This window comes from Struthio camelus, chromosome Z, assembly GCF_040807025.1.
Source record: "Struthio camelus isolate bStrCam1 chromosome Z, bStrCam1.hap1, whole genome shotgun sequence".
In the NCBI taxonomy this organism is placed as follows: Eukaryota; Metazoa; Chordata; class Aves; order Struthioniformes; family Struthionidae; genus Struthio; species Struthio camelus.
The window spans coordinates 52,025,622-52,052,301 of NC_090982.1; the positions used below are offsets into that span (position 1 = coordinate 52,025,622).

The 26,680-nt window shown below is 39.9% G+C and overlaps 1 long non-coding RNA gene across 1 annotated transcript in view; it reads right to left on the reverse strand.

Annotated features, from left to right (window-relative positions):
* The window catches only part of LOC138064395 (uncharacterized), a 75,991-nt gene that overhangs the window by 8,187 nt on the left and 41,124 nt on the right, over window positions 1-26,680 (reverse strand). Inside the window, exons 2-5 of the long non-coding RNA XR_011137634.1 lie at window positions 12,814-12,862; window positions 8,422-8,575; window positions 6,827-7,530; window positions 1,017-1,225 (exon numbers count right to left, since the gene is read on the reverse strand). This is a non-coding gene — a long non-coding RNA (uncharacterized lncRNA). The remainder of the gene's footprint in view (window positions 1-1,016; window positions 1,226-6,826; window positions 7,531-8,421; window positions 8,576-12,813; window positions 12,863-26,680) is intronic.

The following is a 26,680-nucleotide window of genomic DNA, read 5'->3' on the forward strand; positions in this document are numbered from 1 at the left end:
AGACTTATGAAAGAGGTTCCATATGATCCAGGGTTTAGTACTTTCTACATCATAGTATGATCTGAAATACTTCCACAGCTCCACACAGAGTCAAAATTTTCCCAGTGCAACAGTTTTGGAGTTACACCTCATTTGCAGAGCAGGACCAAAGAGGATCAGTGGATGTCAGCCTCCTTCTTTAATACATATATATACACATATACATGTATATGTACACACACACACACCTCAATGCGGATGCGGATACGACCTTGGATGGTCTTAAGATATTGAGCACTGCTCTTGGAAGAGCTGTATGCAAATTTCTGACTTTTCTAATAGAAAAGTTGGCTTTGGTGGATGCTTTAGTTGCTCTGGAACTAGCCCATGCTCATAGTTCCAGGAAACTTTAGCAAAAAGAAGCGGTCATAGGTCCACTGCAGAGATTAAGCCCAAATGTCTATTTAGAATGCAGACAGCAGGATTTTTTCCCCCCCTTGTACATTAGTAACTTTTCAATTTCAGAGCCAGGTTGTCTCATCAGAGGAGCACTTTGGTTCATGCTATCTTTTCTATAGTTCATACCCCTAACATTTCCAGTGCATTTGAAAAATGCATACAATTAGGAAAGGAACAATAGAGCTTATACCACATAACAGCAGAAAAGCCATTTGTAGCATTCTTCACAAGGCTATTACAGAATGTATTACAGTAAAAAGCAAACAAAGAGTCTATTAGGGTATTGAAAATAAAACCCATGACAACAGTGACTTATTTTATATTGTTAGAACAGCACAACTACGAAGTGATAAGAGTAGACCTGGATCCAAAGCGTGCCACCAATCATCACGAAATCCTAGGATTTTTGTCACTCCATTTTATAGCGTTTGGTTTATCACTCAGTTTCATAGTTGATTCTCACTGGAAGGTCTAGAGTCAGCAATACCAACCATGAAGACCATCAAATGTATTCATTTATTTGTGTTTTAAGGCCTCCTTGAGAACCAAAGTCTACGTGACCTTCACTTTGCATGTACCTGAGCATCCTTCCTCTAGCATCATTTCCATAGCTTGCCATAGGCATAACTTAGGACACAGCCTTCAAGGTTTTCAACCAGTTTATCTCCAAACAGCTGATAAGTCCAAAGAACTTCAGGCCTGGGCTCAATTTCAGCATGATTTCCTGTTACACAGGACCACTCAGAGTTGATATGTCGATGCTCCAAAGCCAAGAGAAGAACGAATTCTTTATTTACAAAAATAAAACACATGCAATGAATAGGACAGGCAATGCACCCGCTAGAGAGAACTACTTCCTCATGACCCATGCACTGTGGCTCCTGCCATAATGAATACATCTGCTAGACAAGACAGACTATTATTTGGAGTTTCTTGTTAAGCATCTGATTCCCACCTCTTCCTGCAAGACAACCTCACTAATAGTCATGTTACTGCTTACTATGATTGTTGTAACACAGTGAAACGTATTCAGCAGTAATACTAATAGGAGACACCACAGTGTAAAAAAGAAAAAAAAGAGAGTAATTTTCCCATCTGATTTACATCACAGCCACACAAACAGATGCAATGGGACAGCTGAGGGCAAAATACCATAGTTTGGAGGGATAAATGAGTAGTGGGGGGGGAAAAAACAGTTTTCAAAGCATTTCAGCTCCAATTTAACAATAGGAATTCTCAAAAGATTACAGAGCCAGATGTTAATGCAACGTACAATATACCAAGGAAGCAAATTTCTTCTTCAAACTCCTTTTTCATATTTACCGCCAAGCTACAGGTACTTACCTCCATTCTGGACCTGCACCTCATTATTGGTCTATAGTCCGTAACTTTCCCTAAACATCTGCTTTGCTTCCATGAAGTCCTGTCTTAGAACGCCCGAGAAGAGCCTCTATGGTGAACGCAAAAACCAATTAGAATCCAGTTAAGAAGCTTCTCATCAGCACAAGTATGCTGTGGTTAATCGTATCCTAAAGGCAGGATACCATTTTCATTAACAGCCCTTTGAGAGCTGAACACACCTCTCCTCAGCTAAATAAAATTGAGACAGACTCATTTTGGAACCTGCTACTCCTTTCAAATCAACAAAGGAGAAAGTAGCTATCATTTGGATCCGCATTTTAGTTAGGTCTAGAAGGCTTTTAGTTAGACTAGGTGGATAGAAAGAGTTGCCATTTCAGAGCTGAAATACCATTGCTCCCAAAGTTAAAAACAAGAGAAGGCTCACTGATTTTTCTGTAAAACATTCCCCTTCCTCCCCCCCACCACAGTGCAACACAGCAACTCTAAGCCAGCTGGAATGACCTTGGCACAGTTAAGTCTTTGTCTTTGTGCATGTCATGCTTAGTCTTAAGACTAGGAAAAAACTAGTATGTTATCCAGTTCCACTGCTAATAATCAGATCATTCATCTGGCTGCTTGTTAGAAGCAGTGAAGCCATCTATAATTTGGTTTTCCTCTGACTCCTTAAATCTTTTAGTTCATTCCATATTGAATGGAAAAATAAAGAAAACTACCTTCTGAGCATCTGCAATGCAGTTCTAGTGGTTATTATAATATAAATTGGATTTGAGTCCAAGAAACCCTTAAAGAAAATAAAAGCAAAGCTGTTTTCTCAGGTCCTTGAAAGACAGTCAAATACTACCTTTCGTGTACTTTTTGAAATCAATTAACTGTATCTGACTGTTGACTGGGTCTCTCCATTGCAGAGTTTTCATGTATAGTTTATGCTGACTTCAAAAGAGATTCTTCTACACTCATGAATGGAAGAATGTTTGATGAAATGAATTTCAGTGCTGAGCTTCTCCAGACTGGAGGCAGACAAACACAGCTCATCTTTACAGCAGCAATGAAAAGCCCAACTCTGATGCACTTGCACAACTAATGGGTAAGAATTAAAGCCGCAAACCCCAAGCTTTTTAAGGAAAAGTTCTTTTTTTTTTAAACCAACACAGGTTTGAACCTCTCTCACATTTCCTCCCCTCAAAAATAAGCAAACACGACAAATAGTGAGGCTAGTAAGCATTAGAAGATTAAGTTGTGCAAGTTATTTAATCTTCCACTCCTTGAAGTATTTTATAAGCAAAGAAACACACTACCGCTGTAATTAGGAAAAAGAAAAATCTTTGCATTAAATCTCAAAATATTTTGCAGTAGAAGTAATGCATAGTTTCAAAAGCAGCCCACTGCAAAAAGCTATTATAATCCCTTTTAAACTGAGTTCTTCCATAAAGGGTTAAAGTTACCAAGCATTACATCTAGATTTTAACTGCTCTGCATTTAGGAAACACTCAGTTTTTTTTCATAAGGCAAGTTGCTATTGTACCACCACTGCCACACATCCTGCTCCAGCTCTTGCTCAAACAATTAACTGGGAATTCACACCTGCTACCATTTGTTCCAGGGAGACGCTCACTGACGGCTTGCAAGTGAAATAGCCTCGGGTAGATTTGTCGAGTATCAAAGGCCTACACTGCTCTCTCAAGCATAGCGCAAAAGCCAGGCAGCTGAACAAAAAGAATCTTCCTTTACAAAACATTTTACACTTATTTCATTTCCAGTAATAGTTTTAGTCTTCAGAAACATTTGCAGGTAGCTCAGTTGTGGCCATGAAATAACTGCAAGGAAGGAAACACTGGCAGCTCAGTTCACACCTTTAAAACCAATGCTGCTGCTGCAACCAAAAAACAAAACTCTTATCAATATAAGGAGCAGCGCTAATCTTCTCCTAGGGAAGATCATTCTGTTTCTGCATAACCAGAAGATAACATGTCTTTCTACAGTCAACATGTCTTTCTACAGTCATCAACACCAAGTGAATCAGTGCTCTTTGCATATGTTTTATACCTTTTTGAATTAGTTTTCCATAAACAGCAATAAAAAGTAAATGTAGGATCTCAACAAAGCACAAGTTAAGAGCCTATAGCTTTTACCAAGAACCCAAACTATTTAGGTTCCTTTCACCCTCCTCCTGAAAAGCTATCATTTTTAAATACACGAAAGCTTTCTGTATAAATCCTCTTTCAAAAATAATCCACACTGCACATGAACCCCACCTGCAAGTGAAAAAAAATCTCACCTCCAAAGACTTCAGGTGCAAGAAAATATATTAGCTTACACCCAGAACAACCGAAAAACAGAATCAAGGCTTCTTGAAGAAGCAGCAGGAGAAGATGACAAACTGAAGACAGAATAAAAGAACAACCAGAGGCTCATCATCCAACCAAGTGGAACCCTCCGGGTAGGACTTTAACATCAAGTTCCTTATGAATTTTTAAAAGTGAAACTATCTCAAAATTATCCATAGTTTACTCCTGTAAGCATGGAACATCAATACAAAGCAAACATTTGAAATGCCCAAGATCACACCTCAGTTTTTCCTCCACATCACAAGAATCCCACTTCTACATGCCACAACCATCCTTCTCTTTTTATCCTTTTTGCAAACTACTTTTCTTTTCAAGTATTTAGCCTAAATACCTTCAGGTGCTCTTAATGAACTCCCAAATGGACAATGCCTCCCAGAGCTGCCTCCAAACAATTCCTGGGCATTAACTCCCAAATTTCTCACATCATCCACTGATTTGATAGTCTTGCTGGTACCACAGCACTATAGGCATATTTGCATACCTTCACACTCGCAAGTTACAAAAATTTCCATTTTCTCTTGAGAAATCTGCGTTCAAATGTTGCCCTTTTAAGCAGGGCACACTGAGAGTAAACTTAGAGGATAACTATGTAAAAATACATTGACTGCATTAGCAGTATTTCGGTAACTCTTCTCCACCCTTCTTTCCCCCTCTCTTCCATGCCATACTGCTTTAGTCAACATCAAAGATGAACTCAAGCTAGTTTGCCCGCGTTGCAAAGAGAAGGACAAGTTAGTAGTAGGTCATTATCTGTGAGGAATTTAACATGTATGCAATCAAATTAAATGGTGGCATACACTACTGAAAATGCGAGAAGTTTTGGTTACTTCAAAGATCGTAAGGGGAACCTTGCTAGTTCCTGGAGGCTCAGCACCTGCAGCACCAAGACGTTGTGTGTTTGTAGGGCGACCTTGAAAACACGGCAGTTATGCACTATATATGACAGCACTTTGAGGATAATGCAGTCAAAACCCAGCCTTGCACTTATGATTTTCAGTGTCGCTGTTTATCCAAAGCCCAATCTTTACTTAAAATTCTCTCCCAAGTTTTGGTGTTAGAATAGGCTGGAATAGGCTGGAAAGTTCTAGGCCATTTTCTGTTAATAATTTCATAGCTAGTTCTAATCCTAATTTTCTTACTTCACTACAATCCCTGCATTAACTCTACAAGTTCCAAAGCAAGGAGGCAGATAGCTTGGCTGTTGGCATCTGAAGTACATGAGCTTTCCACTGCACAGAGAAAAAAGTAAATAAAATCAAACTTTCTTGAAACAGAAGCAACTGTGATGATGAACCACAGGCCAATACCCCTAAAACCTGTTAAATTTGTTTTCATTTCATTTGAAAGATTGCATGAAGTTTGATTCCGACTTTCAGAATTCACCAAATAATATACAGAGGCAGCTCAGAAAAAAGACGTGAAAAGCCAGATTACCTACGCTTTATTGTTTTCTTAAGATATGCTAGGGGGCGTTTATTAGCCTATTACAGAGTGCTAGCATACATAATTAAAACCAGATTGCATTTGCTAAATAAATAAACAAAGTGCATATCGTGGTGCATTTCCATTGCCATTTTATTGTGTAGATGATAATTTGTGTAATTTGCAAAGACTCTGCCAGTCATAAGGATGGCTTAGAGAAGCCTATTGCTTATCTCCATTACATTGAAAACAGAGCTTGAGATAGGATGACAAATCCATTTTATGGCAACGTTCAAGGTTTCTGAATTGGTTTTATTCCACCAAGGGATTGAAACAAAACCCTTTGAACGTTTTCAGAAAGTACAGTCGTGTCAAAATGTTTGCTCTGAAGGTCTCTCAGTACTTTTCTTTCAGCCTCTGTCCCTGTCTCCCGCTCTTCCTTTCTCTTTGGACAGACACGATTAGACAGTCCTAGAAAATAATTTCTACTAATGAAAAGTATGCTAAAAGCTGTAAATCTCATCAAAATACTTTGTGCTTTGACAAAGCACTATTTTTCAGTGAACTTGCTGTTAATCAGAAATGCTTTAACCATCTCTTATTAAAACTACTGAGGCAAACAGTGTTTCTATTACAACTAGCCGAGATGGCACAATTTCTATTTTTGATATTAAATGATCATTTTCTTCATTGTAGTAAGTCTGCAGCACAGACTTACTTTAAAGGCTCACATGTGAATGCTTATTGTCTGTATAGAGGATTATCAGAGCTGTTGTTTATGAGTGGAGGTAGAATGGGTAAGTATCTAGCTTTGCGGATTTAAGGATATCTACATAAAAGTGCGGATTTAAGGATATCTACATAAAAGATATCCACTGTTTAAAGTGAGTTTTATTCAAAAAAATAAGATCAAGACATACAGGTAAAAAGCCAGAGCATTAAATCTGTCTTGACACAAATTATTGACAAAAACATTAAAAAGTTTAAACTTTTCATTTCAGATTTCTAAAGAAATGTTTATATTCATGTTGTACTGCAAAACAATGCTGGAGCTTGAGAGCAGGTATTGGACAAGATTAAGAAAATCACTGTTCCACAGCCATCAACTTACGATAGCTAGCGTGCAATTAAGACAAAAATGTGTAACTGCTGGGTGGAGATAAACATGCAAAACTTGTATGTTAACATAAAGCAAATACTTTTGATTTATATTGTTCTGTCTGGTCCTTATGAGAAGACAACGCGATACGGACACTTACGTGAAGCACACATCCTTGTGAGTGTTTTGGGCTCGGACAGGCCCTCTAGCTCTCCTCATATTCTTCTTCGCTCCCCTCAGCTTGTGCAGTCACTCATACAGAGTGTTCTCAACAGCTTCCATCCCTGCTTTAGTATCACCTGAGCATACACTGCCCCCAAGCCCGGCATGTCTGCAGTCGGACCCATTAGTCTCTCTAGTTGCTAGGAAGATCTGGAACTGGTTAGGCAAGACTTACACTGAAAATAATTTTCAACAGCGGGAGGACAAGGATACTTTATCAGAGCAGGCAATACTTGCTCTGCTTTGACTTCTTGTTCCACTTGAAGTTTTTTGTTACGTGATATAATGCACTTTGGGAACTAGCAAATACACGATCACATCAAAAAGGTTCAGTGGCTTCCTTTAAACATGCATTGACAACTTCGGGTGATCTGACTGTTTTAATGTACCCAGTAAGTCTTGAAAACATCCTTTTATAGAGAATCCCATTTTTCCCAAAGAGTCACACACCATGCAATCCTTCTGCTGTTAAGACATGGCCTACTTTGAAACGCTGTTGATGAGATATTACTCGGTTGCTACCGGGCCTGTGCAGAAATTCCCTCGCAGATGATTTTCTTTAAGAGAGTACAAATGACAGCCTCTGGTGTCTCAGTTCCAGCTGTCCAGGTTCCCAAGGCTTCCAGGATCCTGCCTTGCCAGCTGAAAGTTGTTTGAAAATGAGTAAAAAGAAGATTATTTAATTAAAATTTTTGTCAAAAATGTTATTACAGCATTTCTTTGGAAGTTTGTTTCATATTGAAACGAGCCTCCAGTTCAAAATTTTACAATCTCCTGTAGAAGAATATTACCTTTACAGTCATATCTCAACTTGCAAATCCCTTCCAGTGTCTAGTCCACTTTTTTAGAGAGCAACTATGACTCTACTTCCATTTTCACTTCAAGTCGCCTTAGCTCTTCTGACATGAGTGGACAGCTGTTATATTACAGAGCAAGTAAAAGGCATTACTGAATGTCCTGAACAAACATTTTTATTTGAGATCCATGAATGGTAGGTTTTGAATCTGATGAAAGTTACTTTAGAAGTTCTTCATTATGAATTTTCCCAGCAGCTCCTGAGGCATAATTAAATTTTTGAATGCTGACTTCCTAGTAGGGTAGAAGACATCCAGATAAATCTTATTTGTGATATGCATAAAATACTACATCTCATGAGAGTTATTGTTTCTGCAAGCTCCTTTTAAATCATGTTAATCTTGGTTAATATTTTCGTTTCCTGGAGGTAACCAAAGCCACTAAAAAATACAGAGGGAGTCTTGGCTTCTGCATGCATAGAAAATTCCAAATCAGCTATCGCAGGACAAGGTCTTTAGAAAGAAATAGGTAACACCTGCATTTGTATAATAAGGAGAACAATGCTCAGTGCGCGGTTCGTGCTAAGTGCTTTTGCAGTGATTGAATCACATTTTCCATGTGTAATGTTCTATGGGAAAGCAGTGAAGGCAACTGAGATATAATATTACACATTATAAACTATTCTCCATCACTGTAAAACTAATTGTGAGAGGTGTAGCTCCCGGCAGAGATACCTACATTGTTAAACAGGTGCCCTTGCGTTTAGAAGGTATAAAAATACATGTCATACAACGGATTTGCCTTATAAGACATCCTGAAGCAATTACTTTTACTTGTCTGTCCTTCCAGTGATGATAGCACACGCTCCCGCTCCGGTTTTTCTCAGTCTGGGCTGGAAACAAAAAAAAAAAACATCATTGCTAATGATCTGTAGCCAAATACATGTATTAGCATGTAAAGTATTCAAAGCTCTAAGAAAGGTACTCATGGTGATCTCTGAGCCCAAACCACGTCAAATTGTTGTAACAGATATTAATGTTTTAAAGTAATTCTTTTCTCTTTGTCTTAGGTCAAGGCACTCTCCCCCATTTCAGTTTCCTTACTTCACAGACAAGTTTATAAATCATACATTTTGTACAAACCCTCTCCACAATTTTCTGTGAAGACATGCAGCATGCTACAGCACATGTTAATCTTGAGTTTTCAGTTTCAGTTTTGCAGCTTTTTGTTACACTGTTTTTACTGAGTTCCCTGATGTAAGAAAAGAATTCACAATATAAGGATTTTGAAGCTAATTATTATGACATTTAATAACTACTTTCACTCTCTGGATTTATTTTTACTCATAAATATGAAAGTTAAATCAAACTACGAAAAAAAGAATATTATGAATGCACTGCTACTGATCCATAACATTTTCATACAAGTGATGAGCTGAACACGGATTCTTCCAATTCCATAAGGCAAAAGCTTTTTAATCTTTTTCCCACTGCCCACTTCTTTTTTTCCCAGCTGCTACCCTAAGCTTGGAGGATCAGGGTTCTTTTCCCCTCTTTGTTCATATAAAGTTTGCTTTGTGGTGAGACACATGGTTAAACTCTTTAGCACTGTTTTTTGCACAAATGTCTGTACTGTATTTGTGAACTGGCAGAGGGGTAGAAGACAGTTTTGGATTCATTTGACTCTGATATGATGTTTGACAGAGTGGTGACTCTAGCCTTATTATTTTTCCATGTAAGCAAGGAACAGACAAGCCAGTGTTAATCTATTTTCAGCATGTAACTAGACCGCTGTGTAGAAACAAGTAATTAAAAGATACAATGCCTATAATCAATTGCATACAGGTTATCTTTGATTGCTCTTGCAAAGGACAAATTACACACAAGCCTTTTGCAAACCAAGTGGAAAAAAATAAGTTCCATTATCTTCCTTTTGAACTCACTTCTCAGCGAAAACAAGGACGTTTCTATTCCAAACCTCCTGGTTTAATTAAAAGGACACAAACATCAGATGATGTTGCAGTATATCAAATGTTGCCCTGAAACAGCAAGTGATTGAGTAGTTGGGGGTGGGAGAATTTCTTCTCCATAAAGGCTGGTCTTTCTCACTCCGGCCATCTGTTTGCTCATGGTGAAAAGCCCTTTTGCTGGTGTCCTGGCACTGCTTTGTCACCATGTGCTTGAGGGACATTCAATCTTGCATCTTATACATGCTGCTCTGTGACACTCTTCAACAACGGAGCTTTTGTTCTGGCTAAGAGTCTCCCTGGTCAGAACTGCTAACTTGGACATCAATATTCTTCAGGGATTGTCCAGGAAATCATCCAAACAGAAGGAAAAAGAAGGAGAACACAAGCCTTTGCATATAATCCCTCAACAGTTTCTAACCTGCCATATTACATGTTCAGAGTGCCACGGGAAGGCCCTTTCTGCACTATTTAAGCACATCTTCCATTTATTTTCATCAGTAAGCAAGCTATCATTTAAACATTTCTGGTAAATACTTGTTTCTGTAACTATAATGATATTTATTATATTACCATTATTTATTTTGTACATATAATACTATGTATCTATTGCTCATTTTTATTCATTTCAACTAAATACGACATTATAATAACTAAAAAAAAAACATGAGAGACATATCAGCAGGCATATTCCAGCCGAAGAAATAGTACTGCAGTAGTTTTAGGAATCCTTCTCCCGGGAGAGAAAGAGTTTAATGGGCAAAATGTAATGTGGATTTCAAATTAATTTCAGCCAGAGCCTTTGAAGGTAGATAGGATGCATAAGCGCTGAGGTATGCTTGAAACAATTACCAACTTAGAGGTCCACATGGAACCCATTAAAATAGTTTAGCAGTCCTTGGGAAAAAGGGAAAATTATTTTCATAATTGTTCCCACTGTAATCGCAAAGGAAAGCAAGTCCATCTTTTTGCTGACCTATGCTACCATGCGCTCTCCAGCATCTCTCCTCTAAGCCTTGTTTATGCATCAACATGCAGGTAGATTTAGATCTCTGATGCAACCTCGCTGCGAAGCTGATGTTGGCTGTCTCCTGGAGCGTAGCAGTAATCTGTAAGCATTTGTGCCTCTTCCCCCTCTGTTTTTCAACAGCTCATATGTAGCAAAACTACAGCCTTCAAAAGGAGTATGTTAATGCTCTTAGCATCAGTGTCTGGGGCTGCTGTTAAGAAGCGGAGCAGGGAACCAAAAAGGAGCATGGAAAGCATTCCAGAGAAAGTATCCCAGAAATAAAAAGAAGTGGAAATGCTTCTGAATTCACAGAGATGTATTACCCTGAGCTATCCCCTAGGTGAACAAAGGTGAGATGGGTGAGGAACCCCATATATTAATATTAAGGCCCTCTGAATCTAATTGCTTTTACTGAAGGGAATAATAAGGCTGAGGAATAAATGAGCTGTGTATGGTATGGATTGGTGAGTATTTGACATTCATTGCCTAAAGATCAAGTAAGTCACAAATTACTAGAAAATTCTCCACCTTCTGTCTTGTCAATGCCAGGTCAAAGCAGCTCAAATTACAGCAGCACTGGGCTCGGTGTCTGCTGGAAGCCTGAGGAAGACCCTGATAAAGGAACACACATCAGAACAGCAGGCAAAGTGGTAAGATGCTCTACAACCACTTTAGGCTCACACGACATCCTACAGGCATTAGGTGTGATTACGGTCTGCTCTTGGGCTTTGATTTATACGTCTGGAGACATCAGGAAAACAGAGCCATTGTGTGCCTGGCCCCTGTGCTGAATCTCCAGTATTATGGCTGGAGAACAGCCACTGAGCCGTTCCAGGCCTCATTTGAGACAGGACTAGGGTTGATGCTCGGTGTTTGTATTCTAGCAGTATTGACTTTGGCAAAGCAGGAGCTGTGACTGGTTCTAGTGGGTCTCCATAGATGGCAAAGGCTTCTGGGTCTAGGTCTGCTGAAATGCTGGAAGGAATACCGAGGAGACCAGAAGTGTGTTTGCAATAATATTAAGGGATGAATATCATCTCCGTCATCTTCTGTTATGCTGCCAGGCCTCCACAAGAAGTTTCCGGTAGCACAGTTCACGCTGACTCAATGTCTGTAAGCATATGTCTGGCCACTGCTTATTGGAGAGTTCCTGCAGCTTAAAAATGATTCTACTTTATTTCAGCAGGTGGCACGTAGCAGTAGGCAAAAAAAAAAAAAAAGAAACCAAAGAACAAAAGAAAATAGTTCCCTATCCATTGTTGCCAGCTGCCTGAATAGCTAAGAAAGCTAAACACTATATAGGTTTCTTTTCAAATAAGGCCAAATTGCAGGACATCTTCTATTACTGCACCAAACATCACTGCAGATGTCAATTACATTGGATCTTTGATTTTCTGGTTACAGAATAATATGAAATTAAAGGAGAAAATTATGGCCATAAATGCCTCTCAGAAAATTGTAGTATACAAAAGCGCTTAAAATTACTAAAGAATAAAAGAGTGACAGAAAAAAAAAAAGGCTAGGTAAATTTATTTGTTTGAATGTTGTGTAACAAAATCAACAGGAAGGTGACTTGGGTCCCTAACATTCAAACTGATTATGAAGAACGTCAAAATCCTAAAGGCACAGTGGGACTCTTTTTCTTTAAGAAAAGGGAATGACATGGTTCTTCCTAAAGAAGGCAGCTCCGTAAACTTTCCAGCTATGACGAACACTCATAATGTACTCTTAAAACAACCAAGAGGAACCTGCAGACAAAAAATGAACACGTGCTTTGTCTGAAAGGACAGAAAACACATTTCCTGACAGGTTTGGCATCATGTGCTCAAATACTCCCTGTCCCACAGTCACATGCTGGAGATTCACTTCTTGTGAAATGCCAAAGCTGTCAGTCACAGTGATTTATTGCACGCTGCATTCCCAAGACATTTTATGAACAGAAGCTGAAATTTCCAGAAGCTATTAGAATTCTTTTAGCCTAAAACGGATATGTGCAACGAAACTAAGCAGAGAAGATAATGTATTCTAGGAGACAACCACAACCCAGTATGGATATTATTTTAATAATATGGATCTCACAGATCGTCAGAGATAATATTACAAATAAGTATCACGCTTTAAATCGATTAATAAATATTTGAACACAAACACTTACCACTGTGTAAAATTCACAGCTGATGTAACAATTTAAACCAGCTTGACACCTGCAGAAGAAAAAAAATTCAGTACCTCTTACGCATGAAGAAGTATGCACATGGATGATCACATATATATTCACATACACTCTCGTGCTTTGAAATAAAGAGCCGATTGAAGTTATATCCATATACCGAAGATGCTTACGCTTTAAAGAAGAAGGGAGAGGGAGCAAAATGAAACTACGTGAAACACAGTACAAAGCAGCAATTAGCCTGTGGTTTTTGGTACATAAAATGCTGGTCACATGAGTGTCTTTCTACTCTGCAGAGGTCAGGCTAGCCAGTGGACGGAAATGCTGCGAGTTCCCCTGACTTGTAACAACAGCAATAAAGACTCGCTGACTGCACAGCAGGGTCAGGCCTGGGGCACGCACGTGTAAGTTCAAGTGTTCTCCCAAGGAAGTCTGAAGTAAGAAAGTTAGCTAAGGAAGAACAGTTTTAATGTCAGAAAACCGAGAGCTTGATTCCTCCAATTTCGGTCAGGCTTGTTACTTGCCTTAGGAACATGGCGAGCTCCAAAAAAAGGCAGGCTGTACTTCCACAAACACGCTCCTCAACACTTCCAGGCGTCCGGAGGCTTTCTCAGTCTGTGAGGCCTCCTTGCTGGGATTTATCCTAACGTGGTGCTGCCTGGCCGGGGTTACCGAGGGACAGCTCTGCGCTCGAGCAGAGTGGATGAATACATCTGCCTCTCATCCCCTCGATGATGGAAAGTTTCCACGAGCAGATTCTCACCCTGAACAGAGCCTAAAACCTCCGTTAAGGCTGACAGAATGTAGGGCTGCTCTGGGTGATAAAAAGTTGCGTGACAATAAATAAGGCTAATGCAAAGCGCTGAAGGTGATATTTAATTACAATTCACATACAATCCGAATGGTTTTTTGGTACTTTATTGGCATCGGTAGCAACAAGTCTGGACTACTCCCAGTTACTTCACTGCTACCCAGTGTCTGATGCAATACGTTTTCAGAGCAGCCAGATGCACAGTACCTGCATTTTCCTGCTTCTTGAATAGAAGACGGTTGCACAGAAGATGCCATCAAAAATCAGCCACAGTTCTCACTTAACAGCTGATACTGAATAGCCGCTAACAATTCTGTCAAATCACTCATCTACTGCAATGGCCACACTTCAATACAAGTAAGGGCCGACCATTTCAGTTGTCTGCGATTTGGATTGCTCTTTACATCAACTCAAAAATGGGTAGGCAACGGTATCTTTTTAGATCCACGTATACAAGGAGCAAAGCAATGAAAAATGAATTCCTCACAACCTTCAAACCACTGAGAGAGGGAACATGGAAGACCTGAGGGAGCAGAGCCAACGTAAAGGCGGAAGAGAGACAGCACACTGTGTGAAAGATGGACACTACATGAAATAATGATTGTCAAACATTACTTGGTTAGAGTAGAAAGCCAAAAACCACTAAGCTTCTAGAAGATCATTAGAAAGATCCACTAGATGAAAGGTCTTTAGGGAAGAGGACTAGCACTTTCCAGTTGCCGTAGGGCATGGAGATAACCAACAATACAGCTTTGAATTCAGCCTTTTTCAAAGATTCTAGGAATTAAAAACGCCCTGGAAATAACATTTTGCTCTCGGAAGAACAGTGATACATTTCATATTTGTGGCCTAAGGAATTTTCAAATCCCTTTTATTCACACAAGCATGCATTATTCTGCTCATATCTTATGTGAACAGTAACCTATCATAGGTAATATACATTAATAATGCACACTTGTATCATCCCTTCCAAAGGATCTCAAGTGTCCCCAGAGACGTAGGCAGAAAGGTCCAGTTGGGAGTATCTTTGTGCTGAAGCCGTGGACGTGCCTCTCACCCACCACTGCAACACAGCCAATCTAGGAATAAAAGTAAAATTGGTGGAAGTGCCTTATCTCAACTTCCTTGCTCGTGGGAGTAGCGTATTTCACACAAGCATGATCTGACTACGGAACAGTTACAAATACTGAATAATACTGCTTAAATATCAAAGGACTTAAAAAGGGGTCAGTTTCCTCGTTGCTGTTTTGTGAATGCAGGCTGCTCACAACGCTTTGGTTCTAACTTACGCTGCTATGAGATAGAAACGCTCATGTTCACCATGATCTAGAGGATTACTGCGAATGAGAGTTAAGCAGGACTGCTGTCTCACAACACATCATGTCATACTGAGTTTTAGACAAAAGAATAAAGAATATTTAAGGGAAACCACGGAGTTAATGCAAGTAGTCCGAATGCAGTTATCTGAGTGTTTTTAAAGACACGTGCAACCAACGCAAGAAGAGGTGACCCTCAGAACAGAAGGATTCAGCAAGCTTCTTCAGTCTCAGCAGTAGAAATACTGGAATGTAAAACATCACAGTGATTGATACCTAATGTATGTACCTCTGTGGACAGGTAGATTGCATAAGAGGCAAAGTTAATGAAACTGCTGCAGTATTTCTCCTCTTCTTGTATAAAAATTAAGTAACTGTGGAGACCTATGCAAACGGATTTAGAATTTGGCCACCATCATCACCTCACTGCAAATGACACGGTGAACAAAATGGCCCTATTTTTATGTCTACTAACTCCAGCTATACGCCAGTGAAAATTTATGAAACTGCATGTGACAGACCTACAGATGATAAAACTATCCCTCTCACCGGTGTTAGCTAATATACCTTCAAAGAATTTCATTTAAATGGATTTTTAAATACTATGATGGTTGTTACATTAAAATATACAGGGCAGGAAATTCAAAGACTTATCAGCTTGAGAGAGATTCATTAGAGTGCGATGTATTAGTCTGTGGACTCATCTCCCTGATGAATTGGCCTCATTGCACTGAAGATTTAAAATCAGGCAAGAAAACATATTAGAAAATACTCTATAGCAAAAGCTGCTGCTCTGGGAGGCAGCTGGACTAACTACACTAATAGATCCTTCCCCTCTTGAAAGCCTATGAATCACGACCAGGAGTAGAAATTAGCACAAATATCAGCTGGTGTAAGCCCAGGTCTAGGCAGCCCACAGGATTTCAGCAAGAAAAGCAACAAGAAAAGGTTTTGAAATAAATCAGATGGGTACAGAATGAGGTAGTTACGCCCAGACTTGGAGAACTGAAGAATAAATCAACTCAGGGCTCAAGTGAAAGAAAAGGCGATCAATAAGGATGGAAAGGGAATAACTCCAGTTTATCTACATTTTCTCCACTTTCACATATATTCATTTTCTATGCTATTTTCACTTTGATGTCTGTCTACATTTTCATTCTCTTTAAACGTCTTTGCTTCTTCAGTGAGTGACAACTTTTTGTTCCTCCTTTGTCTATCTTCTCTCCATCATCTTAGAGCCCTTTTGCAGTCTTTCAATGTCTCTCAAGGGAAGAAGCACCTCACAAAATTAAGTACGCTCCTCCGAGTACAGATAGTCTGGGGGATTTACTTGCAGCTGCAGTAAAGACAGGCCAGTTATGCCATCTTTTTCAAATTCTGTTTCCTTACACGTGGACTCACCAGTTAATGCTCTGACGTTCAAAGCAGGTTTCCCATTGCCTGTGAATGCTCTACCTTTTTTAAATAAAGGTCAATTATTTACATACCTAGATGAAATTCTTGGCTTTCACAAACGTGACACATTGAAACAACAAGACTTCCAAGATCCACCCTTAAATTTCTGCCTGTCTGTTTCCTTCTATGAGAAATGGACTCAATGCTGTTGTGGGGTGAAACTGGTGGGATTCTTCATTTAAATTACAGTGTCAAAGAACTACACTCCTTTATGAAATAACAGTCTCTTAAAGTAAAATTAAAATAATCTCTTCAAACATCCAAAAACAAAGGGTCATACAAAGCCATGGTAAAACATGATTTACTGGGGCCTGGTGAATATTGCTTGAGCAGGAGTGGGCGTGGATGTGTGAAACAGAAAAAGAGAAGTGAAGAGCATCATAAGGAAAGGAAAATCACGAAGGAGCTCCAGAGAGCTGGATAAGCTTTGTCTGTAGCTCCATAAAGAAGGGAAGAGACAGAAGTCTGAAATTAAGAGCCAGCAGAAAGCAGCTGGAAACAGGAACAAAGACTCTCTTATTTGATTCCTCTTGTCCTGTTTCCCTGACACAGGACAAGAAGTTTTCCTGTTTTCCTTCTGCTCTTTCTGGGTAAGCAAGGCAGTATCAAAGATGAGTTTCACTCATGAGGATTGTATTTGTCAGTTTTACCATCAGTTTTTCCTCCTACATGGAGTAACTTGCAATCCCCCAAATCTTTTAACACCCTTGAGGTCAAAATGATTAATTATACTTATTTTTCCCCAAGTGGTACAGTGAATCTATAGTCATTACTTCTTACCAGGCACTTCAAGATTCTGGTGTTTCTTATCTTATGGATAGGCAAAGAATCATTCGTTAGAAGTAATAAATATCATTAAACACTGTTTTGTGCCTTCTGCTTCGTTGACTTTTTCTGTCACAAACTTTCAGTTGCTGCAATTATTTTTCATTTGCAAGTTTGCCAGCAAAAGGTTTAGAAATCAAAGCACCTGCAACACTTTCCATTCCTCTCCTCCAAAAAGAACTAAAACCCAGCTCAGAACAAAAAACTGAAGCTGGCAGATTTGACGTGACATGCACAGAGTTTTAAACTTTGTGGAACTTCAGAGCTCCAAAAGCACCAGTGTTTACTTTGATGGTCTGCACAGATTTGATCCTTTTTCATTCAGTTAATATTCAGTTAAGGTCTAGGAATAAAAAAGTAGTTTGGGTAGAATAAGAACCGTGATAAATTATAAGCAGGACATTAAAACTATTCATGGCATCAGCAGAAATTGCCAAAACCATAGGAATCATCTGACAACATGTGACTGATGCAGAAACAGAAGATGAAACCATAATGCTTATTTTTGCACTTTCAGCTCAAGGAAGTGCACTGAAGAGCTAATTTTGACACTTTGGATGAGCTCAGTGGTTTAGGGTCATGTCACATGAGTACAATGTCCTCTTATTCTTCACATAGCATCTGCACTGAAATAGTCAGAACCCTTCCCTGCCCCCAAACACCCCTGACTTAAAAGCAGTAAATGAGAACATGGAAACTAGCCCTTTATAACCTAGCTAACTTACAGAAACAATGGTGAGTAAAGAAATGAGTACTGAATTCATCTTTTAGAATTTTCTTTCTAGTTTGGCATGGAGCTAAAAACAAACTAATGTGACAAACAATAACGTACAAAAATACTGAACTTTCAGTCTATGTTGACTCTGTATGAGTCTGACTTGCAGATATTTGCTATAAAATATGTCCAGACCGCGGGATAACAAAATTAAATGAATAAACATAGAAATTCAACAGTCAACCATGCAACCAGGCACTTGGCCTTATGAGAGGAGTTGATAGTTTCTCTTAAACTCCGTTACATCAAAGATGTAACAATGGTAAGTGATGGTATGAAAAAGGAGATAACAATAAAATAGCATAATTCACATTCAGTCCAAATCATCCAATTTTATGTAGGTAAAACTCACATTAGAGAAAACTGTGAAGAACTGCAGTGGGACCCGAAGGTCTATGAAGAAATGGGGGAGCAGTAACACTGCGGTAGACCAAATCACTGTCAGCTGCATGCTGTGCCTAGCAGCAAGGTGTATTTATTACCTTACCCAAATTACACAGAAGCAAACAGGGAATCTTTTGGACGGCTTTACTGGCTTTCGGCAAGCTTTTGAACTAAACATAGTGTTCAAGAAGTAAATGACATGACAGGATAATCACTCACTGGAAATCTTTCATCAATAAAGAAATGCAAACAATGGTAAAAACAAATGAACGGAAACAAGCCGCTGTTAGCAGAAGACACTAAGGAATACGTAAAATTTGTCATTTTACAAAGTGGCAGTGAGCTCTTGCCTGGATTATGAAGTCAATGTAGGAAGGATACACTATGTCTTAAAATAAATCAGGATAATTTCCAACAAGCTGATCTTCTTCAAATACGGTGCTGCTTTTTGATAAGGTGGCACGGAAACAAAAGATTGATACTCAGTGTTGGAGAAGTGAAAGACCTCAGCATTCAGCTTCTTACTGAGAATTGAAGTAGTTCCTCACATATGGAGGAAACTAGATTTTAGGTGGTAAGGTATTTTAGATGCCTTAGGATCTTTTGACTCACCAGACAATATGGAAAAGTATCCAGGATCGAGGAAGCAGAGAGTTTCATGCAAGAAAGATCTTAATCAAAGAGTAATTGGGAATTCATTCACTGCTAGAGTGCCTTACACAAACATGGTTTCCAAACCTCTGTTTGGATAAAGAAATAAAAAATAGGTATTTTAAAGAAATTAATTACAAAGTTATTACAAAAAAAAGACTTTTAAGACATTTATTTTTCCAGGAACGGGAAGAGTTCCTTAATATTTTTATGAAGGTCACAGAATATGTTGCAGCGTTCCACAATAGCAGGCAGTTCTCTGTTGTTGACGGCATGCGGTTAAATCAAAAGGACTTGCAGGGGAAAAAACAAACAAGAAACAAAACAACAGAGATGAGGCACCTTCATCTGTTGAGAGTCCTCACGAAAACAGCACGGGGAACCTTTTAATGAGAAACGCCCAGCTGTGGTCAAACAGAATTAGTTTTCAAATCCCTGAAGGATAGGTGAAGCCCATCACAGGGAAAGGGAGTAGCAACTACACATGGGTCTATATTACATATGCCTATGCAGGGTTTATTTTATTTTATTTTACTTTAACACAGGCAGACATGACCAAGATAGACAGAACTTAGTGAGTCGAATATCATTATTACCGTGGCTAAGTGGCTTTTTCAAGGAACTTGCTCTCTTGACCTGTAGAAATCTTCCAGACTTCTCTTGGACAAAAAGCACCACAGTAAACAGATATTCAAGCTAGAGGAGACCTCAGTCAGGAAGCTACGTGAACTGCTTTTCTTTCAGTCCAGCTGCAATCTAATCATGCTAACATAGTGCTGCACTGCAAGTAACAAATCTCAGCTTTTGACAGTGCACTAACATGAGGCCCAGGAATCTCGATGCTATTCACACACACTATGGTAACACACTGCCTTTTACCCCACTAGCGCAGGCAGCCTTGTGCCATATTCCGTTTTGAGATATAGTCGCATCTGGAGGGAATGTTCTTTTCAGTCTAGAAGTAGAGGCCTCCGGGCTAAGTAAAAATAAACCAAAACTGTCCAGGAAAGAATGAAGTTTAGGTGAGCGAGCAGTTAGACCAGTTGTTCCTTCTCTTGTCTCTGTTTGCTGTATACTGGTGACTAAATGAACAACATGTTTGTTTTCAAGAAACAGGTTTTGAATCACCTAATTGTCGCAGCCTCTTGGAGGGAAACATCAAACCGGTGCCAAATACAGCGTGGGCCTCTTCTGTTTACATGGCTGCAGCTCCGAAATTTAGACTCTGCATGGTAAAAACAGGTAGTTTCCCAGCGAGTTAGGAAGAGGGGAAGAATTGTCCCAAGAGAGGTCGGAAGTCACTCCAAAACTTGACACAACGGTAGACAAGGTCAGAATGCTAAAACTGGAACAGTATTTTTTTGGCATAAGACTCAAAAACTCTTCGTTAAAAAGCTGAATAACGAAACATAGTGGTTAGATATTGGCTTGCTTTTTAAATTGCCTTTGAGGCAGCTGAAAGGGAAACAGGGATGAACTAGATAAAGATTCACCCAATATTATTCTTTTTTAAAATACAGAAATAAGACACCACAGGTTGTGCCTCTGAAGTAACTTAAATTCAAACCCAACCTTGATTCACAGCGTATAGTCAGAAAACTAGTAATAATATAATCCTTGGATACCAAGTACCTTGGATACCTTGTACGTCCACAGGAGTTAGCACAGCCTGTCAGGGTGCCGCGTGGCTGGTGGCTCCCCGGGGCAAGGGGCAAGTGTTGGTGGGGGCTCCCCCTGGATGCCCGGGCCCGTCCCGCGCCCCGAGGGAGAGGGGCCCTGGGGGCACCTGGGGCAGCCCCAGCTCCACAGCGTGGCAACTCATTTAGCCACCTTGCTCTTCCTCATCTTCCCTTCCAGTATGGCACTTGGGGATTTGGCTTATAATGTTTGTCCCTTTTATTCTCTCCTCATCCTCCTGATCTCTTTATTTTTTATTTCTCATTTAGCAGTACTGATTCCTGGGGGCACTAATTTTTCTGCTTGCATAAAGTGCTTTGCAATGCTCTGAACATGCTTTTTAACTAAATAAGTAGCAAAGAGGTAGAAACAGTAGAGAAGAGGAAGTGTGCACATAGACCTACAAGTTTACTCTTTTTAGTGTCTCATATTTTACCGGTGTAGGAAATTGTCCCTACTATTTCTGTCCATTAATTGCTACAGCATCCCTTATCCCACAAAGCAAGAAGCCTGCAACTTTTCAGCAAATGATACTAAGTCTTGAGACGAGTCAAACAAATGAGTGAATGCCTCTGTACGATAAAGAACACTCTTTACGGTCTCTTTCTTGGCAATGGACTAGGCAGTTAATTTTCCTCCTTAGTCGCAGTCCAAAGAAACCTCCTAGCTGTTTGTATACGAGTCACTTCAGACATCTCGAATAACTCATTCCCCTTCTTAAATACTGAATGAACTTTGTTTGTCAGCTTGAAAAAGCTTCTTTATTCAACATACCGTTGTGAACAAACACAAACAGATCCTCTGCAGCACACTTTGTCTAAACAAACCCTTTTCTGCCAAGGTGACAATTAAGAAACCATTGGTACTGCCAGCTTGCCTGGTTTGCACAAAATCCTTTCAATTTATTACAGAAAGCTTAGCTGTGCTCTTTCCAGCATGCACTGTACTGTACTTAGCTGAATGGTGTATGGAACCAGCTAAAACCGGGCCTGTTTTCTAGCCTGACTCTCTGCACCCACATCGTTTAGACGCTGGGAACCTCTAAGCTTAATAAAATTCATCCCCAGCACAACTAGACAAACCCAAGGTCATACAGTCAGACTGCCACCCACAACATCAAGATCCTTCTGGAAAGGACTTGCCTGTCCGGCTCCAGGGCGGTGGACAACACCAGGACAAACGCCACGCAGACAGGTGGGCGATTCGGTTCACCCTGAGGAGTAGTGAAGGCCCTAACTCTTTCCTAGTGAGCTTAGACGCCTGTCTGATGTACAAACCTGACTGCGAGCTTACATGAATTTGACTTTAATTGCAGCCTTTGGTCTAAGCCTGCCATTCAGAGTGGATGGAGCTTTTAGGTTTGTCTCAGGGAGCTTCATCTGGAAAACTCTCCTCTGCAAGCACAGAAGTAAATATACCCTCTCATGTTCTTCAGGCAAGGCAAGATCTCTTCTCTCACGAAACCAAGAAACTTAAACCTCTGCTACCGCCTCTGTGTAAGACATATTAATGATACCACATATTGTTTAAATAAGATGCTTGAAGGGAACTAGGGCTAGGTTTTCCGATCTTATCTTCCTTTCGGCAAAACAATTTGCAAATTCAAATAACAGCAAGCCTACCTACCTCCAAATGCCACTGACTGTGACCAATATTATTTTTTCTGCACATATGTGAAAACAAAAGCAGTAAATTTAAGTCATCGTCAAAGCAAACCGATGGTTTATTATTTGTAATGAGAATAAGTTAGAACTAGGTTTATTCTAGTGTGTCATCTATGCGTAATACAAAAGCTCAATGTGTGTAGAGCCTCAATATTTTGTTTCATTTTCTGCGGTTACTTCTTTATGGAAAATGTCCGTACTCGTTTCCCACAGCTAAGTTGCCAGATCTTGGTTAATTAATACAACCCTTCAGTCATACAAAATCTTAGGGAATTACTAGAAAATATCATTTTATTATAGACTAATTTTTGAGAATTCTCATCTGGCCAAATAACGGCATTACCAGTTCTCTGCTCTCATTAGCAATTCTCCACTGCAAAAGACGCTCTTTTTTTGACTTGTGCAGTGCTAAAAATTTTTCAACAGAGAAACTAATTGAAATCACAGTAGATACTTGTCCATATGTCAATTAATATTTTTTCCCCTTTTCTCAGGAATCATTCCGTTCGCTATTAAACCTCAGCGGCAGCCCCTAATGACCTTCCTCTATGACTAAGGCATCTATTGGACATTTTTACACAGGGAGGGAAGGCATAAGCTCTTTTCACATTTATTTTTCCAGTAGGATTTACAAAAGATGTGTAAGACAAAGTGTGTCTAATGGTTTCAAATCACTCACTATGTTTCTCCTGCACGGAAGAGAAAGCTAATAACTATGGAAGGGTAATGTCAGCACTGCTGACTTACTGTAGGTCTTCCTTATGAATAAGATAAACATCTTCGGAAAGCCATTTGGTGTAATATCTAAACATCATTCTATGTACACGAGACACACGTCCATACCTTGCTTCAGTAAGATTAGGCTGATCCTGCAAGGTACCAAGCAAGTACTCAGGTGTCCGCGGGCAGCTGGAGGTGAGTGTTCAGTGCCACACTGAGCGCTGTTCATTCAGGAGAAAACCTATTCTAGGCACATCTGCAGCATAATATGAGACTGAGGAGAGTTTAAAAACAGCTGCCGCTATACAGCCAAATCTTTAATACTATTGCAAATACACATAATGAGAGACCTGCCCCCAAGAGACTTCAGTCAAAAAAATAACTGCAATTTAGCTGTACCCTAAGGCACTTAACACAAGATTGGGTGCTGCCAATTAGTAGACCCTGACTGCACCTGGCCCATGTGCATCGCCAGTGGGCTCCCTCAGATGACTGTGTGTACAGAGGATTTCCGTCATTATGTAGCTGCGCAGAAGAAGACGGACTTTGACTTTGTGAGGCGTAAGAAGGGTCTGTGCTATGCTTGCTGTGCAGCATGTTGTAGAGCTCGTCCTACCACGAGTACCAGAATGAGCTAGAGCAGCCTGCAGCCTTATCCTCGGTAGGGATTACTGCAGCTCTGTGTTGTGGCTCTACCCATGCTAGGCCATTTAGATAAATTCACCTATCAGTACATATCCTACAGCCTGCAATGTTATCTATGTTAGACTACTGCTTGTCTGCACATCTAGTGCTTGTTCTTCAGTGCATATGTTTATGTAGGGGTGTACGTGAGCAGTGAGCTTCTGAGAGCTTGCGTATAGGCATGGATAGGAGGATGTAGCACTTAAAAACTGCTAATAAAGGACAAGTTAGTTCACTCATTTCTTTGAGAAGTCCAAGCCACGAGAATTCAAGAATCACTAAAACTATGCATACCGCCAGATTGTTCCAGCTTGTTATCGTGGCTAAAGGAATCACAGGCCAGGTGGGATGTATCAGGCTGATTTTTTTATTTCTTGTGTGCTGGACCCAGGCTGTAAATCCTGTTGACGGCCATATATCCCTGCATTAGTTATGCAGTATTTTTCCAAAGCAATTTCTACAAGAGCTGAGGAAGACCCTCTATTTACTGCTACCTCTGCCTGTTCAGCAAACTTAAGTATCCAGCTAAACGGTTATTTTTCTGAATACTTCTGATTTTCATTATACTTTCTCCTTTTCAGTTTTCTTTCTTTCTTTATATAGTTTCTCTCTTTTGCCCTTAAAAGAAAAGATATTATACTAGGTGGATGTGCTGGCTTTACCTGAAAACTTCTCAGTCAGATGATAGAAGCAGCTAACAGTTTTGCATACTCTGTACTGTACGGAGTGTGTTTATGCATTCATCATATTCATATATGTTTATTAACCATCTTCAGGAAGATTAACTGCTTTTATCTTTTTCTTTCCTGAAGTATTTATATATAAAGCATGCCCAAAGTATTTAGCCAGAGTACCATATAATTTTATGTATGAATTGCAACATCCCTTGCTGCAAAGCCTGTTTTACATCAACATTCAAATGTGTTTGCTTCAGTCAGTTTATGACAGGATCCACTCCACCGCAGTGTAGTCTGTCCTTAACTATTCCCAAATTTTGCCTGTCCCCAAATGAGGATTCTGTTGCCGCCTGGCCAGCCTCTTCCACTTAGAGTCTTTGGCCTGACACTGAAAACTAGCCTGAGGGAGGGACCAGGAGCAAGGAAATTCAGAAAGCCAGCATCTCCTGTAGCTGCATTAATTTGGCAAGCGTGAGACAAACAGTGTAGCTTGGGGAAGAAAGCACCTGAGTGGCAATGAAGTCTGTACTGGATTTGCTGAGTGACTGGTATATTCAGGTTAGTCTCAAACACATGTACAATAATCAGAAGCACTGTCCGTTGGTTTCACTCCTACATCAGCCTTCCTCACCAAAACCGACGTTGAGTGAAAAAGCTCTTTCACCAGCTGTCAGTGTCAATGTCAGTTTGGCAAATTTCTATCCTTTTTTGGTTTTAAACCACAATCCTAGAAACGCATGGTGGCCTCTTTTCACCATCTGGCATGTGAAAAGGAAAAAAAAGGACACTTAGAGACATTTGTTCTGAAGTACATTTGAAAAAACCTTACTCTGTGGTATAAAAAGGATGCAATATAAGAACTTGAAGAGCAGCAAAGTGTAGAAGAGCATGAAAAAGAGAAGACGCAGCTTCCCTTAATTTACTAGTTATCCTAGTAAACCGTGCATAGTCAGAATTGTGTCTAGACACTTAGAGAGCCTTTGCATATTGAATAGCACTTTTTACCAGATACAGGATTAGAGGATCAGTGAAAGATATTTAACCAAAACTAAACGTTTCACAGCAACAAATTGCAGACTAGAACAAAAAAAGACAGTGGTTTCACATTCTGGCAGCCAAGGATGGAGGAATTCCTGAGATAATTCTGCAACAGGGAATTATCTCATGATAGCACACAAAAACAGGATCTTCCAAGAGACAAGAAATTTCCTCCGCCGCTAATATGGCTGCATTTCTTGGCATCAGGTCCCCAGATCTGGCTTGCAAAAGATTTGTTTTCAGTGAAAAAAACTGTGCAAATATTCCAGTAAGTTTTCATCCTCAGAAGACATGGCAGTAACAGGGAGGGGAGGAGTTCCGAGTTAGCTTTAAACTAGCTAGGCTGGACACTGCAGCCAAACTAGCGGGGAGCATAGGACTGCCTGCAAAAATCAAAACCTACCAGAAAAGCTCAGTGAACTGGCTGATTCCCAGCCAGAATTTCTACTGCAGAAACACAATTAGTTGCGTCTGAGCTAGCTTTATATTTTATAGCTGGCATATGTCTGCATTACATGGCAGCCAGCTCTTGGACTGCAGCGTAGACGTGAGTGAAGCTGCAAGTTCACGAGTAATGCCACTGAACTCAGTGGACCTGTTCCCAAGCTGCACATCAGGGTCATGGTGAGTCCTCTCGGGACCAGCGGCTCTAAAGGTTACCTACCAGTCAGGGCAAAAGAAAGTAGAAATTTCCTAACATTTCGCAGATGTCACTGCCACAGGTTTGCTCAGAAAGTACAATGCCAAACTGTCTCTTTGCTGGTGCTTTCACTGCAGGCATTCTGCGGAAGTAAAAATATATTTATTTGCCGAAATGTCCTTGAGAATCACTCTTTCAACATGTTTTCCACCCTAGTAAACTGACTTCATTTTGGTTTTATCCAAGTTATATATTCCCCTACTTTGTTTATGAGACATTACGAGGGATAACGTAAGCAGCCTTCTAATAATCAAGAGACAGCAGCCACTTGGTCCCTTTGCATATCAAAGTCTGTTTTGCAATTTTCCATGATGGATATATGTTGGCTGGTTTTAATCCACCTTATTGTTCTCTAGGTGCTTATAAAATGCTTGTTAGATAGCTGTGAGTAAGAATTTAGACAGATATAAAATCAACATGGCATACATCAAATGGATTTGAAATGATTAATTGACAGGCATCACAGTGAAGTAGG